Source organism: Myotis myotis, unplaced genomic scaffold (assembly GCF_014108235.1).
Source record: "Myotis myotis isolate mMyoMyo1 unplaced genomic scaffold, mMyoMyo1.p scaffold_m19_p_14, whole genome shotgun sequence".
NCBI lineage: Eukaryota > Metazoa > Chordata > Mammalia > Chiroptera > Vespertilionidae > Myotis > Myotis myotis.
Genome location: NW_023416318.1, coordinates 20,553,781 through 20,571,895, shown reverse-complemented (window position 1 = coordinate 20,571,895; position 18,115 = coordinate 20,553,781). Strand labels below are relative to the sequence as shown.

General features: G+C 43.8%; 1 long non-coding RNA gene across 2 annotated transcripts; it reads right to left on the bottom strand.

Annotated features, from left to right (window-relative positions):
- Positions 1-414: 414 nt before the first annotated feature.
- Positions 415-12,835, bottom strand: LOC118669470. 2 transcript variants are annotated; one of them, XR_004971977.1, is made up of 3 exons: positions 12,499-12,835; positions 5,365-5,526; positions 415-762 (listed from the first exon to the last, which is right to left on the bottom strand). It is a non-coding gene; the product is annotated as an uncharacterized LOC118669470 (long non-coding RNA). The 2 variants fall into 2 exon arrangements; XR_004971978.1 differs by lacking the exon at positions 12,499-12,835 and adding an exon at positions 10,640-10,712.
- Positions 12,836-18,115: the final 5,280 nt, after the last annotated feature.

The following is an 18,115-nucleotide window of genomic DNA, read 5'->3' as shown; positions in this document are numbered from 1 at the left end:
TAGGTCCTTACTATTCATCACCAGATGCCACGGCCCCTTCTCTATTGCTCCTGTCCAGGGTTTAAGAAAGAAAAGGCAGCAGGAGGACTCAGGTCTCTGGTGGTGGTTGTGAAAAGCACACACACTCTTCCTTCAGGCAGGGATGATGTAAAATAGTAAGTGTGCCCCTTCAGGAGTGTTCAGTGTCCTCGGGCTCTCAGCGCTTCTTTATCCTCACTGGATGACCTGGAACAGAACCCAGTCTCTCTGAGTCTCAAGTTCCTCATGGGTAAAATGGGAACAGACAGGTTTCCCTTGCATTCCCAAAGTAGAGCATTTCTACGAAATCTTTTACCAACCGAAATGGTGTAAGGTGAAGAGGCAATTACCATTAATTTATACGGAAACATTTTTGAGCATTCCCAGACCCAAAACTCGATGCACATCCAATGTCTTTATTTCCTTCACCACAATCAAAACACTTAATTACATCCAGTTTAACACTGAGCTCTCTTAGGCTTTTCTGATACCTTAGGACACATCTTGCTGAGAAAATAAATCTAGATAAAATTCAGACGCTCACAGACACAGTCAAAGCTATGGCAGCTGGGTGTTGAGATGCAGAATGTGGTTCCTAAAGAAGGAGGTTGGTGGTGCCACTCTTGCTGCTTGGGGTGCACCTTTTTTTTTTTTTTCTTTTTCCTTTTTTTTTATATAAAAGCAAAAATCCTCTTCAGATTTCTTTTGGTTGGGAAAAACAGGTTCAGTGCTGATGTAGGTCTTCTGTAACATTAAAATGGCAAAATGCGAACTTTAGAAAAGCATGGGAAACCTATAATACATACTTATGTGTTAAAGAATGAATAACATATAAAAACCTAAAACATACAAGCATTCAATATGATGTAGATACTCTTGATATTTCTAGATAGAGCACATTAGCCCTGAATCTTCAACGTTTCCCTCTCTACTGGATCTTTTCCATCAGTGCACCAATGTGTTATTTCTCCTATCTTTAAAAAACTCTCTCAACCCTACCTCTTCCTCTAGCTTGAGCCCCATTTCTCTCTTCCATTTAAAATGAATGGCCTCACAACCCCAATGCCCATCAATAGATGAGTGGATACAAAAGCTGTGGTACGTTTATACAATGGAATATTACTCCACCATAAAAAAGGATGAAATCTTACCATTTGCGACAATATGGATGGCCCTAGAGCAGTGGTTCTCAATCTTCCTAATGCTGCGACCCTTTAATACAGTTCATGTTGTGGTGACCCTCAATTTCATTGTTACAAATTGAACATAATTAAAGCATAGTGATTAATCACAAAAACGATATGTAATTATATATGTGTTTTCCGATGGTCTTAGGCGACCCCTGTGAAAGGTCATTCGACCCCCAAAGGGGTCGCGACCCACAGGTTGAGAACTGCTGCCCTATAGGGTATTATACTCAGTGAAATAAGTTGGTCATAGAAAGACAAATGCCACATAATATCACTTATGTATGGAATCTAAAGGACAAAATAAACAAACAAATAAAATTGAAACAGACTCATAGATATGGAGAACAGACTGATGGTTGCCAGAGAGGAGGGAGGCTGGGGGATAGGTAAAAAAGGTGAAGTGATTAAGAAGTGCAAATTGGGCCCGGCTGCATGGCTCAGTGGTTGAGCGTCAACCTATGAACCAGGAGGTCATGGTTCAATTCCAGGTTGGGGCACATGCCCAGGTTGTGTGCTCAATTCCCAGTGTGGGGCATGCAGGAGGCAGCCGATCAATGATTCCCTCTCATCATTGATGTTTTTATTCTCTTTCACTCTCTCTTCCTCTCTGAAGACAATAAAAAAATAAAAATGTTAAAAAGAAGGACAAATTGGTAGTCACAGGGAGATAAAGTACAGCATAGAGAATATAGTTAATAATCTATATATATAAAAGCCTAAGTGACCAGCCAACTGTCTGACCATCCGACCATTTGACCGTCTGGTAGCTGTGACATGCACTGACCACCAGGGGACAGACACTCAATGCAGAAGCGGAAACCACAGGCATAGAAACATGGAACAGACTGATGAATCTCGGAGGGGGAGGGGGAGGGGGGAGGGTGGAAAGAGATTAACCAAACATCTTATATGCATACTAGAGGCCTGGTGCATGGATTGTGCACCGGTGGGGTCCCTCAGCCTGGCCTGCACCCTCTCGCAATCTGGGACCCTTTGAGAGATATTGAACTGCTTGTTTCAGCCTGATCCCCGCAGGCCAAGTCGAGGGACCCCACCGGTGCATGAATTCATGCAGCGGGCCTCTAGTATTATAATAACTATGTATAGTGCCAGGTGGGTAATTCAAAATATCGAGGTGAACAATTTGTAAAGTATATGATAGTAACCACTATGCTGTACACCTGAAACTAATAATAATATTGACAAAATAATATTAAATGTAAACTGAAAATGCGATTTTTAAAAAAGATTACAAAAAACACACCACACCACCAAATGTCCTTCAAAGCATGGTTCATACCGACTGATTGTAATTCTTCCTCTTCATTTGTTCTTGAACCTTTCCAACAAGACTTCCACCCCCACAGCTCCACTGACATTACTTTTTTCACGGTTACCGATGACTTTGGCTTTGGAGGATTCTCAGTCACATGTTACTTGCTCTGTCAGCAGCTGTGGGCACAGTTGATTTCTCCCACCTCCTTGACATATCTTTTTTCATTTGCCTTTCAGGACAGGCACCAGACCCCTCTAGTCTCCTCCTATCTCATTGGATGACTCTTTTGTGTGTGTATGGGGTTTTTGTTGTTTTTTTGTTTTGTTTTGTTTTTTGTTTGTTTTTTTTGCTTGTTTTCCCCCAGCCATAAGTACTAGACTGTTCCAGGACTCCTGTCTTAGATTTCTCTTTTCCATCTACTGTAGTTCCTCAAACATCTTATCATTTCTTAGTTTTAAATGCCACCTACTCATTGATAACTCCCAAAAGTTTATCCGCAGGCGTGACCTTTGCCCTGAGTTCCAAACTCATATATCTGGCCTCTCCACTTGGACATCCAACAGGAATCCAAAATGTAAATTCCCACAACTGAGTTCTTGATTGTCTCCCCAACCTGCAGCCCTGATGGCTTCCCTCTCAGTTCATAGCAACTCCCCTTTTCTAGTGGCTGAAGTAAAAAACCTGATGTTCTATTTCACTGCTTTCTTTCTCACACCCCACAACCAACCTACTAGCAAATCATTTTTACTCTATTTTCAAAATATACCCAGAATCTCAGCACTCCTCACCGTCTCAATTACTATTATCCTGATCTGTGATTCTTTCTTCTTTCCCTTAGACCAGCGGTTCTCAACCTGTGGGTCTTGACCCCTTTGGGGGTCGAACGACCCTTTCACAGGGGTTGCCTAAGACCATCGGAAAACACATATATAATTACATATCGTTTTTGTGATTAATCACTATGCTTTAATTATGTTCAATTTGTAACAATGAAAATACATCCTGCATATCAGATATTTACATTATGATTCATAACAGTAGCAAAATTACAGTTATGAAGTAGCAACGAAAATGTTACAGTTGGGGGTCACCATAACGTGAGGAACTGTATTGAAGGGTCGCAGCATCAGGAAGGTTGAGAACCACTGCCTTAGGCTATTTCAGGAGCCTCCTAAACTGGTTTCACCCTGGCCCTTCACAGCTTATTTTCAACACAGCAAGTCAGATCATGTCACTGCTCGGCTTAAACCACACAGTAGTTTCCCATCTTGTCAATCAACGTGCTTATAAAGGCCCTCCATGATTCCCCACCCACACACCCGCACCTTTCTGACCTCATCTTCCACTCTTCGCATGCTCATCCTTTCTTGATTCAGTCACACTGGCCTGCTTTAGTTGATCCCTAACCTTGCCAGGCATGCCCCTGCCTCTGGCCTTTCGTTGGTTCTCCTCTATGCCAAGAATGCTTCTCCTTCAGATATCCTGTGCCTCTTCCCCTCCTCCTCCAAGTCTTGATTTAAATGTCACCTTCCCAGTGAGCACTTCCCTGACAACCTTACTTTATATTGTACCCCTCTTTATTTTCTCCCTTGCACTTCTCACCACTAAACACAACACACACACACACACACACACACACACACACACACACACACTACGTGATCTTGTTTAATGTTTGGTTTCCCAGGGAGAGTGTATCAGGTACAAGGGCAGGGTTTTTGTCATTTCAGTTCACTCCCAATTTCTCCAGCACCTGGAGTGGTGCTTGCTTATAATACAAGCTTAGTAAATATTGGTTTAATGAATGAGTTAGTCCCTACTCACAAATGAAAAACAAAACCAACAGCCTTAGTAAAAGAGATCCTGGCGGAAATCCCCACACGTTGGTTGGCATGAAAGAAATACAACTTATTTAAAGGTGTAAATAGTTTTGGGCTTCCCTTTTATTTCAAAAAGTTCTATTTAACAAAGACGAGCCATTGCCTGTCCCGGTAATCCTATCTAGTCTTTAATGTGCCTTAATGAAAATGAGAACACAAAAAAGAATACAGAATGGGAGTCTGGGGGAGGGGGGAGGAAAGAGGGAGGAGAACAGAGGAAGATAAATAAAGGGTAGAAGGCTCCGTGGAATGCATGACCCGCAGGAACTGGACTTGCCCTGGGTCTTTTCTGCCTCAACTAGGTCCTGAAGCAGGTTTCCTGCCTGCGTCCTGCTCTCTAGGCCCTCCTCCTAACCAAAGAATCTTTCTGGCAGCCTGGCTATTTGCATCACTAATGAAGCCTCGGTTAGGTTGTTTCACAGCCTCCCCATTTAAATGTTCTATCATGCAATGGCATCTGTGAAGAAAGAATACAGAACCAGTCCGACCGGTGTGGGGCAGTGTTTGAGCATCAACCTATGAACCAGGAGGTCATGGTTTGATTCCCGGTCAGGGCACACTACTGTGAGCAGGTTGTGGGCTCAATCCCCAGTAGGGGGCAAGTAGGAGACAGCTGATCAATGATTCTCTCTCATCATTGATGTTTCTCTCTATCTCTCCCTCTCCCTTCCTCTATGAAATCAACTATATATATATATATATATATATATATATATATATAGAGAGAGAGAGAGAGAGAGAGAGAGAGAGAGAGAGAGAGAATACAGAACTATTAACAGTCAGTATAAATACCATTTCTCCCGCTAGAGGTGGGAGAGGGTGGAAGGGATGCTGTCCGCCACAGTGCCCGATAGGGAGAAAGTGGTTTGCTTTCCTTAAATGTACACCTCAGTGATGTGTACACAACAGAATGGCCAACCAGCGAGCAGCTGGCAAAGGCTGATGAGACAGCCACTCACCTGGCATGATTTGAGGGGCACCAAAGGCCATTACCACTCACCTGCCACAGCACATGCCCTGCTCTGGTTAGGACAGCTCTTCCTTGGGTGAAGAGGCTGTGTCTCTAAGGGTTGTCTAGCAAAGCCCAGATGTCCTGTAGAGGCAGAGAATCCAATCCAAGACTGTCCCTTACACTTGCCTGGGCAAGAGTACAAATGGCAGCCTACAAAATACGTGTTTAAATATTTAAGTTATAAACGAAGCCAACGAACCAATAAAATATGTTCCATCCTCCTATCCTGGAAACAACCTGTAAGGTTAGATTCACATTTAGAATTCTCAGATTCCTTGGACGTATCTGCCAGAAGTGGAGACCATGGAGGGCCACCTGTGGTCCCAGCTCATGTCCAGCCTCCCTTCTCCTCCCACCCTGGCTCCACCCCACCCCACAGCGCCTCCTGCACATGCCTGTGGTCACCACAGTGTGCACCTCCAAGTGCTGCTCACCTCCCCAAACAGCTGCCCTTGGCCACCTTGGGTTTGGGGTACGCACACCATGGGCACAGTCTGCCCTCCAGAGGACCAACACTGGGGATAGGCCTAAAGGAGGGATGAAGTTTTGGGGGGTGGCAGCTTCCCAGAATATGCTCTAGAAGAAGAGCTCGGGCTCTGGGATGGGACAAGAGGGCATGTCCCCTTGGCCCTAAGGACTCCTCACCCCTGTGAAGGGAGGCATGCCAGGAGCAGCTTTCCAAAGTGCAGGGCTCAGCCAGGGGGCCCCTCTTGCCTGGGTCTAAGGGACGAGCTTCTCAGGTCTAGGGCGTGAAGCGGAGCACAGAACCGTACCCAGGAGGGAGAAAGGACGAGCGTGTGGCCAGCGTGAGATGCTGCTGGGCAGGGGCTCACCGTGAGGGGTCGGGGAAGGAAAGTGAGGAAAGAAGAAATGGAAAAGGGTGAGTGGAAAGTAAAAAGGCACTGAAAACAAACCTACTTTATTACTATTTTTTCATGGGTTACCAAGTTTATTACATGACACAAATAAGTTCTGGGGAACTAATGTACAACAGTGTGACTCTAGTTAATAATTCTGTATTGTACACTGTGGGGCGCGGTTACGGTGTTTTGGCCAGGTTCAGGCCTCGGACTAATGAAAGGACAGGGTCCTCTCATTGCCACGTGCAAGTCCCAGCTGGAGGGCAGGGCCCGCCCAGCACAATCATAGCCAACGGCTGTGGTTGTGAGCTTGAACCTATGGTCCGAACACGTGGCCCCTCGTGCCTTGTGCTAGAGTTCAGGCGCATGTAGTTGAGTGGGGTTGGAGCTCTGGAGAATGCTGTAATCAACGTGATCACGCCCCTACTTTGCCTCGTGGCATCTGCTATAAAATAAAGACACAGCTTGTGGGCGCTGGCGTTGTCTCCTCATCAGGGAGGCAGCGTCCCACCGAGACCCAGCTATTACTCTCTTGTCTGTCTTTTCCTTAATCCTTTCACCCCCCCACTGGGGATCACCCTGGGTTGTGCAGCCACAGTATACTTGTTAAGAAGATAGATCTTAAGTGTTTACCCCCCTACACACATACAAAAACAACAACCATGAAAAACATGATAACTAAGTGAAGTGATGGATATGTTAAGTAGTTTGAATATGGTCATTTTCTTCACAATGGATACATATATAAAATCATCAAGTTGTGTGCCTTAACTACATGCAAATTATAATTTTCATAAACCTTAATAAAACTGGAAAATATACTAATAATAATGCAAGCCCAATATCCAAAATAAAAACATCTCATTTACAAATATAACATGGATCACATCAGCATAAACCAGCGGTTCTCAACCTTCTGGCCCTTTAAATACAGTTCCTCATGTTGTGACCCAACCATAAAATTATTTTCGTTGCTACTTCATAACTGTAATGTTGCTACTGTTATGAATCGTAATGTAAATATCTGATATGCAGGATGGTCTTAGGCGACCCCTGTGAAAGGGTCATTTGACCACCAAAGGGGTCGCGACCCACAGGTTGAGAACCACTGGTATAAACTGTTTTCAGATATTATGATGGTTTGAAAATATTATCTGTTATTTGTCTAATTTGTTAGTTAACTAAGAAAAAACCTGATTTCTGATTTATCCAGATTTATTAATCATATCCATTGATTTTATTTTCTCTATTTCTATAATTTCTACTTTTATCTTTATCATTTCTTCCTAGTGACTTTCTTATCTTACTCTTTGCTCTGTTCAAACCTACTTTATAATTAACCTTGGGTTTATTTATGTAAGTATGATGTGGTTTTTTATTGAACTATTAATATTACTCTCAGTTCATGGTACATTGTCATCATTATCCTTGTATCACTAGAGGCCCGATGCATGAAAATTTATGCAAGAGTAGGCCTTCCTTCCCCCGGCTGCCGGCACTGGCTTCCCTCCGGCACTGGCTTCCCTCCAGCACCCAGGACCCGGGCTGCTTCCCTCCTCCACCTGCTGGCAGGCACCCAGGACCCAGTCTGGCTTCCCTCCGACCCCGACTTTGTCAGGAAGGACATCTGGAATGATGTCCAGAAGACGTCTAGTCTAATTAGCATATTACCCCTTTATTATTATAGATTATTATTACATTGGGTGGTAAAAGATCACGCTTGTTTTATTTATGTATTTTTCCCTTTCCTTTCTTTTTAAAATATATTTTTTTAATTTGAAGCAACCTTATCTTTTTAAATATCTTTTAATTAATTTTAGACAGAGAGGAAGGGAGAGGGATAGAGAGATAGAAGCATTAATGAGAAACACCAATCGGCTGCTTCCTGCATGGCCCCTACTAGGGATTGAGTCCACAACCTGGGCATGTGCTCTGGTTCATAGGTTGATGCTCAAACACTGAGCCACGTTGGCTGGCCAGCTGGGCTTTCCTATCCTCCCCATTCCCCACTTCTCACCCTATCCCCAGCCCCACTGGCAATCCTTCTAATATATTAAAGAATATTTTGGCACTCTCTAAGGGCCATCCTGCTTCCTCTCTCTTCATCTCTGGGTACAATAGCCCTCTGTCTCAGGCATGCCTGAACCAGCAATCATTTTCTGCCTCTACCTGTTATGTGTCTTTGAAGTGACCATGTGTCCTTTATGTCCAATAGAAGACGTAGTCATCTCCCTCCTAGGCCTCAGAAGAAGAACAGACCACATTAAAACTTCCAGAAGACCCTGTTACCCTAGAATGGACTTTTGCAAAAATCACTCCATCTTGGACCCCCTACAAAAGAAAGGCCAACATCTCAGGAGTTATTTTCATCTATAAATACTCCTGCTGTGTTTTCTTATGATGCTGTCTGAAGTCTGTTACATCCCAGTGTAATACTTTGCCTGCTAAAGACATCTGGCATACATGCTATATGGTGAGTAGAAGAATGTTTCTGTACTAATTTATTCTTGGGAAAGAGTTTGTTTAAAGTTTCTGGCTACCAAATGTAGTGTAATTTTGATTACCATACTTTTTCTTGGATAGTTCAGTTAACTCCTCTACCTAATCAGTTCATAATAAATCTTTATATTATGATTTCACTTACCCTTGAACACCAAAAACATGGATAGATTTTCATTAACTTAAAATTGTTGATTAAGTATAATATCCAAAGTTTAGACTTTAAAAACTAATTTGATATGATTTGGTGCGGTGTATGCATGTGTTTTTTTAAAAAAATAACATATATCTAAATTATCTGGAATTTAAAATAAATTTTTGTCATTAGTCCTAATTTTTTTCCTTTTAATAACAGATTTAATTCATAATATAAACTAAACATATTTTTATAGTAATACATTTCTATTTATGGAATTTAATTAATATTATAGGAAAGCAGGCCCTGATTGGGTAGCTCAGTTGGTTAGACTTAGAGCATCCTCCCAATACACCAAGGTTGAGAGTTGGATCCCTGGTCAGAGTACTTATAAGAACCAACCAATGAATGCATAAATAAGCGGAACCACAAATCAATGTTTCTCTCTTCTCTTTTCTCTCTCTCTCTCTCTCTCTCTCTCTCCCTTCCTCTCAGTCTAAAATTAATTTAAAAAACATTTTTAAAAAAATAAGGAAAGCAAATACTGAGAGACCTATGAGACCTTCAGAATCAGAGGCTGGTCTGTTTGTAGGCCTCCTCACCAGTAATCTGATGTATGGGCCTCTAGGGAACTAACGTGTTGTCACTAGGGGAGGGTTAAGACCATTGGATCCTGGTGATCTTACCAGATCAGGATTTAAATTCTTGGTCAATAGATGCTAAAATAATTTCTGGCAGGAATAAGGGCAAACACTTTCAGGGACGAGGAGCCTTGTTGTTTCTGCCCTAAGGGGCTTTTGAAGCTATCTCTGAACGTGAAGCCAGAGCTGCCAGCCACTGGTCCTGGCCTTACAGGTGAACATATGACCTACCATCCTTTTTTCTTAAATATATTCTTATTGATTTCAGAGAGGAAGGGAGAGGGAGAGAGATAGAAACTGGCTGCCTCCTGTACGTCCCCCACCTGGGGATCGAGCCCGCAACCCTGGTATGTGGCCTGACCAGGAGTTGAACCATGAGCTCCTGGTTCACGGGTCAACGATCAACCACTGAGCCACACTGGGCGGGCTGACCTACTATCCTTTATTCCTTCTCTTGGGTACCAGCATCCTCCCATCCAGGGCTGCTGCGTCTTTGTGCAAATTAGAAAAAGGTGAGACAGACAGACAGAGCCTTGCACCCAAGACACCTGGCCTGGACAGCAGGGTGCAGCCTACTTTGCCCCGCCACAACCATTACAAGCACATACACCTGTCCTTCCCCATCAGTTTTCAGACAAACTGTGTCCCCCTTAAAGAACCCTCCTCCTGGACACCCTTCAGTGACTACCCCAACGCTTGGTTCCCCTCCCGAACCTTCAGTAAGGTCACCAGCAGATTCCAAGTGGCTAAATCTAAGGAACAGTTTTTGTTCCTTGTTTTACTGTTGCCTCAGGGAAACTTTGACCCTGCTGATCACTGTCTCCATAAAATGCTCTTCCCTTGGCCTGTGTGGCACCACAGATTCCTGGTCCTCCTCCTCTCTTTGGCCTCTCCTCTCGGTCTCTTTGCCTAGGGCTTCCCGCCTTGAAACCACATTTAGACGTGGACCTTCCTCCAGCCTCAATCCTGACCTTCCCCTCTTCCCATTTTATTCTCTTTCATTGGTGCCAATGACCTCAAATATTATTCCCACAGTCAGGGAAAACCTTATTCCTCCATCCTCACACATCCACCCCAGGAAGAAACAGTACTGGAGCCGCTCTCCTGGCCATCTTGCCACAACTTACCTTTCTTCTCCAAAGACCAAATGAATGGGCTGATTGGGAAGGTTTGAGAAAGACTGCATTAACTGCAGTGACAACACGGTTAAGTGTGGCAATGCCCTTAGCAGACCAGGAGGCCTGGCAGCTGGGGTGGGGAGATTCAATTCAGAAGGAAGGTATGAGGAAGCCCAATAATGGCTGCAGATTTCGAGCTGTACCTTCCAATTCAGTGTTATCAGCAATGGGGCTGATACACTGAACCCTAGCAGTGGCCTAACCCTTCTTCTCAGTTGGTTCAGGATTCGGAATGGGGGTTGATTTGTCTCCTCCTCACCCCAAACTCAGTCCACATATCAGGGAAGCTTAAGAAAAACAAAGATAGAGCTTTGGAGATTTAAGATCTATCCCATGAGAAGGATGTTTCGGGTGTGGCTGGGATAGGAGGTGTCAGTACGTTAGTAAACACAGGACTTCGAGGTCCTGGACTGCTGTAAGACACAGCAGTTTAATGAGATGGGAGTCACAGGGCCTCGGCAAACCCAGGCCGTTGCAACCTCGGTGTACACAGGCTGTGCAGGTTTTTGCAACTTATAGATCTAAGCAGGTGTGCCCAACGTGGGGATTAACTGAGTCTTTCCATCACTTAAAACATGCAGAGCTTCAGCAAACAAATTCTTTAGGCATTAGTGGTTGGGAAAATTTCTTGCTGCTCCTACCATATTTCTGGGCAGGAACAACCCAAAGGAAGCAAAGTTTCACATGAAACTTCCTGTACAGGGAGCTTGTGGTTCTCAAACTCTAACGTTCATGAGAATCCCCTCTTGAGTTTGTTATCATTATTTCCTGGGCTTCCACCCCCAGATTCAGTGGGTCTGGGTGGAGGCCTATGAATTTGCATTTTGAGCAAGTTCCCAGGTGATGCTGATGCTGCTTGTCTGAGGACCACTTCAGAGCCACTGGGTTAGAGTGGTTCTAACTTTTAGGTGCATTAAATCAACTGCCTCAAACTCTCTTCCTCTTTATATTATGTTGAACTGGATCCAGTTTTAGAGCCAAAGAGTGAACTGCGGTGGAATTAATCTCTTGATTTCTTTATCTGTTGGGTTTATCCCCCCTGGAGGATATTTTTTCCATTGATTTTAGAGAGAGTGGGAGTAAGGGAAGGGGGTGGAAGAGAGAAAAGAGAGAGAAAAACATCAATGTTCCAGAGCCACATCAATTGGTTGCCTCTTGCATACTCCCCAGTCGGGATGGGGAACCTGCAGCCCAGGTACATGTCCCTGACTGGAATTGAACCTGTGACCCTTCGGTTTGTGAGCTGATGCTCTAACCACTGAACCACATCGACCAGGGCTCTTGATTTTTTTATGACTTACCTACAGACTCCTAGAATCACCTTCAAACCCCCACTACATAGATCAACGTCCTCTCTAAATTTGTTACTTAAGCCTGACCATGGCTTTGGTCAGAGACTCATATTTAGAAGTTTGGCCACAGAGGGTGGTGGTTTTTCATCAATAAACAAATAGAGGAAAAGGGACCCTTATTTTATAGATGGCAGGCCATCTTTTTGGGCACTTTTCACCCCTGATGTTTCAACAATTTTTCATCCACTGACCCTTGCCCTGCTCCTTGGTTATAAATTCCCACTTTTGCCTCTTGTATTCGACAACTGTAAAACTCCATCGCAGTGGTCCCTACTCCTACCACAATAGTCCTGAATTAAATCTGCCTTGTGCTTTCACAAGAGCCATGAATAATTTTTTTCTTTAACAAAACATTGATCTTAAAGTTGGAGAGAGAGAAAAATAAGTAAAGGAGACAGGTTGATATTGGAGGGCGGTGGTCAGCAGGGGAAGCCTGGGGTTCATCCAGAGACATACCTTGGTTGTTTGAAGCCAGGGTCCATCCTGATTGGCCAGCACTGAGCCTACCACCACTGCCATGTAGAGAGAAGGAATTCTTTAAGAGAAGGGTTTTAATTGTTGCGGCCAGGATAGTCCAATATGAAAGGTGAAAGGAGATGTGCTTGGACCTAACTGCTCTCAAGGAAGGTCTTAGAAACCCTTTTTGTTTGTTTTGGTTAGTACTAGACCAGAGGGCTGGCTAGAATCCAGAGAACTCAATACAGGAAGATGAGATTTCAGAGAACAGACTGAGATCATCTACACCCAACACCACCCCCCAATCAGGGAGGTCAGCAGTTCCAGGAAGCTTTTGAGAAGTGCCCTCTTAAAAGGTCAGATAAGGAGTCAACAATAAGTGTAACTGGGGAACCACCCTTTAATGACTGTGATAGTTATATCAGGCAGTCATGCAACTGGGGCCAGATTAGAGCGGGGAGGTCTGGGATGATGACCACAGAATGCTTCTAGCATTACCAGTGATTTTCAAGGTGGCTAAATTATTATAGGAGAGAATGCAGGCATGGGCTGTGCCCTTACAGAACATACCCAGGAAACTTTTGGAGGGGGACAAGGAAGGCATAGGAAGATGAAATAAGCTACAGGTGAACTAGGTAATATAGTGGTAGACAGAGTCCATGCCTGGGTTAGATATTGGTCCAGTAGAACAACAGCATCCATTTTGGATCACCCACCCAGGAAGACAGACAATATCTAAGGAAAGTCTTTGCTGCCATCTCCATAGCTTTACTACCCAAGAGGAAGGCAGCGTTCTCTGGAGTAGCACATGGCAGAGGCGATTATCCTCACCAGCCCCAGGAAAGAGCCTCAGGACCACCACCACAAGCAAATATGTATTGAGAACCTTCTCTGTGCCAGGTATTGCTCTAGGCACTGGGATTACAGCAATGAACAAGACCTCTGCCCTCATGGAACATATACTCAATAGCAGCTTTAGTTGAGGAATCCACTAGGAGTGATTCTCCAGATTAAACAAGTGAGAAAACAGGTATTACAGGCCTAAGAAATTCCAGGCAAAAGGCAATAGCTCTTGGGGGGGGGGGGGGGGGCAGCTCAGAAAAGCTGATAGTAACATATTCAGGGATTTTGAGCCACAACTTTGGTGGCTTGAAATTTTCCATGGTGGGAGTATTTACACTAAGGAAATGGGCAAAGTCTTTAAATCAAGGCCCCGCCGCCCCCGCCCCATGAGACAGCACACTATTGCAATAATTGCTCACCAGAGAAATGTAGGTGATTCCTTGGTTTGACAGGGACATAGGGGAAATTGAATTTAAGGGCAGGTTTCAATTTCCATATATAATATGGTAAACTTAAGTCGTAATTAACCTCTTCATGAAAGCCTTTTCCCAACATTGTAAAGTTCACAGGTCAAAAACTATAGAAAATTGGCATACAGACAAGACTGATATGGACAAGATTTTCTCTTTCATGTTTTCTTAGTCTTCCCTTCTTCCCCAGATACTGCCAGGCCTCTGCCCAGGTCTTCAGCTAATGCCAAAACTATGTGTGTTCTGAGATTCTGAGAACTTTACTTAGATTGAAGTAGACATTTGTCATGACTTTTGGCTGCCCATCATCTGAACCTCTTTCCTCTGCTTTTACAAAAGCAGAAAATTCCATCTACTTCCCCAGCTTCCCTTGAAGCCTAAGACAAGGGTGCAGCCACGTGACCAAGGCTCAGGCTGTGAGACACACCCACAGGAGTATCTTCAATCAGGAGTCAGAGATGCACAGACACAGCCCCAGCAGAAAATTCCCCACGACAATGGGTGCACAGCTCAGCTGTTGACAAGTGTCCTCATGGGACCACTTTGTAGGTCATACTACTCAAAGACAGGTTTTCCAAACCTCCCTACAATTCCCCCAACTGCCCAAAGAACCATCAATAAATTCCTTCTCAGTTTAATCAGGCTGAGTTGGTTCCTACAGCTCACAACCTACTATCAGGACTGATGCAACTGGTCTAAATGCCCTCATGGGCCAGCAGATTTGCTCTAGTTTTCTAAATTTCTTGGGTGTGGAGCTGGTGTCGGGTAATCTTTCATGTCTTATTAACTTTAAAGTCTTTTTTTTCTTTCTTCTGTGGCTGGTGATAGAAGTAATGGAAAAGTGAAGAAGTGGAAGAAAATTGAGGGCTCTTACCAAGAAAATACATTTTGAAATGATTTTAATCTTGCCCTTAGAATTACTAAGGGTTTTACTTTTTGAATTTTATTGAATTTATTAAGGTGACATTGGTTAATAAAATTATATTGGTTTCAAGTGTATAATTCTATAACACATCATCTGTACTGTGTGTTCACCACCCCACGTTAAGTCTCCTTTCATCACCAACTATCCCCCTTTTACTCTCTTCTACCTTCTCCCCCAACCCCCTTTCCCTCTGGTAATCACCATATTATTGTCTGTGTCTATGAGGGTTTGGTGGGGTTTTTTTGCTTAATCCCTTCACCTTTTTTCACCAACCCCACAACCCCCACCCCTCTAACAGTTGTCAGTCTGTTCTCTGTATCTATGAGTCTATTTCTATTTTGTTTGTTAGTTTATTTTGTTCATTAGATTCCACATGTAAGTGAAATTGTAAGACACTTGTCTTCCTCTGACCAGCTTATTTCACTTAGAATAATACTCTCTAGGTCAGTGATGGCGAAACTTTTAAGCTTGGCGTGTCAGCATTTTGAAAAACCCTAACTTAACTCTGGTGCCGTGTCACATATAGAAATTTTCTGATATTTGCAACCATAGTAAAACAAAGACTTATATTTTTGATATTTATTTTATATATTTAAATTCCATTTCACAAAGAAAAATCAACCAAAGAAATGAGTTCGCATGTCACCTCTGACACGCGTGTCATAGGTTCGCCATCACTGCTCTAGGTCCATTCATGTGGTCACAAAAGATAAGATTTCCTTCTTTTTTACTGCCAAGTAGCATTCCATTGTGTAAATGTACCTCAGCTTTTTTATCCACTCATCTGATGGGCACTTGGAGGTCTTCCAAATCTTAGCTATTGTAAACAACACTGCATTCAATGTAGGGGTGCATATAATCTTTTGAATCAGTGTTTCCAGTTTCTTTGGATATATTACCAGAAATGGAATCTCTGGGCCATATGGCGGTTCCATTTTTTATTTTTTGAGGAAACTCCATACTATTTTTTACAGTGGCTGCACCAATCTGCATTCCCACCAACAGTGCACAAGCATTCCCTTTTCCCTACATCCTCACCAACACTTGTTGTTTGTTGATTTGTTGATGACAGCCATTCTGATTGGTGTGAGGTGACATCTCGTGGTTTTAATTTGCATTTCTCTGATGATTAGGGACATTGAGCATCCTATATAATAAAAGCCTAATATGCTAAGTGTCCGACTGTCCATTTGATCGTTCGACCATTCGACCAGTCACTACGACACGCACTGGCTACCAGGGGGCAGACGCTCCAACCAGTAGGTTAGCTGGGGTCCGGCTGATCGGGACTGGGCGAGACAGGCCAGACACGCCCTGGACGAATCCGTGCACCAGGCCGGTTTGGCCCAATCCCCGAAGGCCAGGCTGAGGGACCCCACCGGTGCACAAATCCGTGCACCAGGCCTCTAGTTTTTTCATATGTCTATTGTCCATCTGTATGTCCTCTTTGGAGAAGTGTCTATTCAGGTCCAACTTTTCTCAATGTTCTGAATCACTTTTTAAAAATTGAGAGATCATTCACATAGCCTAAAACTCATCCTTTTAAAATATACAATTCAATGGTTTTTAGTATATTCACAAAATTGTGCAACCATCACCAGCACCTATCCCAGAATATTCATCACCCCCTAAAAAAACCCTGAATCCACTAGCAGTCATTCCCCCATTCTACTCTCACTCTCCCAGTCTTGCAATCAGAAATCTACTTTCTGTCTCTAAGCTCGAAGTGGCCTGTGTGGTACCAGATGGCATCACCCTGTGTCATCAAGAGCACCGGTGATGGAGCATTTTACCACAGTGCTCTGCTCTGTCTGCTGGATTTTCTTCCAGGCTACAGACACCCATCCTGCCAGTTTTGATGCACATGGTAGGTAATGATACCTCCTCCCAACAGCTGCCTGGCTGATGCGATTGTAATAAAATGTAGAGGGAAAATTCACATCTTAAAACCAATGAAATACTGTGATAGATGGAAGTTATTTGGGACATTTTAATTTTATTAGCTTAGCATCATTGTCAAACATCATACGTTTATGCTGTCATTTGATCCATTGCATATCTTCTGGTAAACCAGTTGGACAACACAGCTGAGCAAATATGAGATAGGAAGGAGGAGAGTGATGAGTTTTCACCCTAGGGTACAATGGGCATTGATAATTTAAAGAACTGTCCTGCTCCCACTTCAGAGCCTTCTTGGAGCAAAGGGACTCAAAGGAGCAGTGGATGGTAGGGGCTGGGGTATGTAGGCTAACCTCATAAAGGTGAGAGGAGGATAGCAGGCTTCTAATCCTCACCTCGGGAAGTTCACTGCCAGAAGAGGAAGGAGAGTAGCCTCTTTCCCTCTCTCCAGCCCTTACTAACCATGGGCTGGTCATTTTTTGGTTGCCCATTTTCCACCTTTTCTGCCTCCTCTGTGCCTGGGCAGGCTGACTGCTACAGACTGCATTCCCGGGTCTCTATAGTCCGATGGTTTCCTGTGGGTTGGTCTATGAGAGGAAGTTCAGAAAGTGGGAAGTCGCCCGACAGGCATATGGCTCAATGGTTGAGTGTCGACCTATGAACCAGGAGGTCACAGTTCGATTGAGGTCAGGGCACAAGCCCGGGTTGCAGGCTCCATCTCCAGTGGGGGGCATGCAGGAGGCAGCCAATCAATGATTCTCTCTCATCATTGATGTTTCTAACTATCTCTCCCTCTCCCTTCCTCTCTGAAATCAATAAAAATATATTTTAGCCCTAGCTGGTTTGGCTCAGTGGATAGAGTGTCGGCCTGTGGACTGAAGGGTCCCAGGTTTGATTCCGGTCAAGGACACATATCGAGGTTGTGGCTCAATCCTCAGTGTGGGGCGTGCAGGAGGCAACCGATAGATGATTCTCTCTTATCATTGAGGTTTCCATCTGTCTCTCCCTCTCCTTTCCTCTTTGAAACCAATAAAAATATTTTTTAAATATATATATATATATATATTTTTTTTTTAAGAAAAGATTTTTTTAAAAAGTGGGAAGAGCAAGTAGACAGAATATTTCTCTTCCCCACCTCTAGAGACTCCCCTCACCTCTGGAGAGTGAGGGCCACAGTTTTGGCACTGGTTCCTTCCCTCGGCCACATTCCTGTTGGGCAATGCCTCTGCCTGGGCTACAGCTCCTACGGATTCTGGTAAGAGCTTCCTCCCCTATCCCTATTAGAACTTTCCCGTATATAGTTCCTGGATGCTTGTACATCCCTTGTTGATACCCTTAACCTTGTCCACACCTCTGCAAATAATCCCTTTGCCATATTCCCTTCAATTACCTCTTTGAGTACACCATTGTTTCCTGCTGAAACATTCAGTCGTCCCAAGGGGAGTGACTTACGAATAGCTTGGGTGCCTATCTTTCTCAT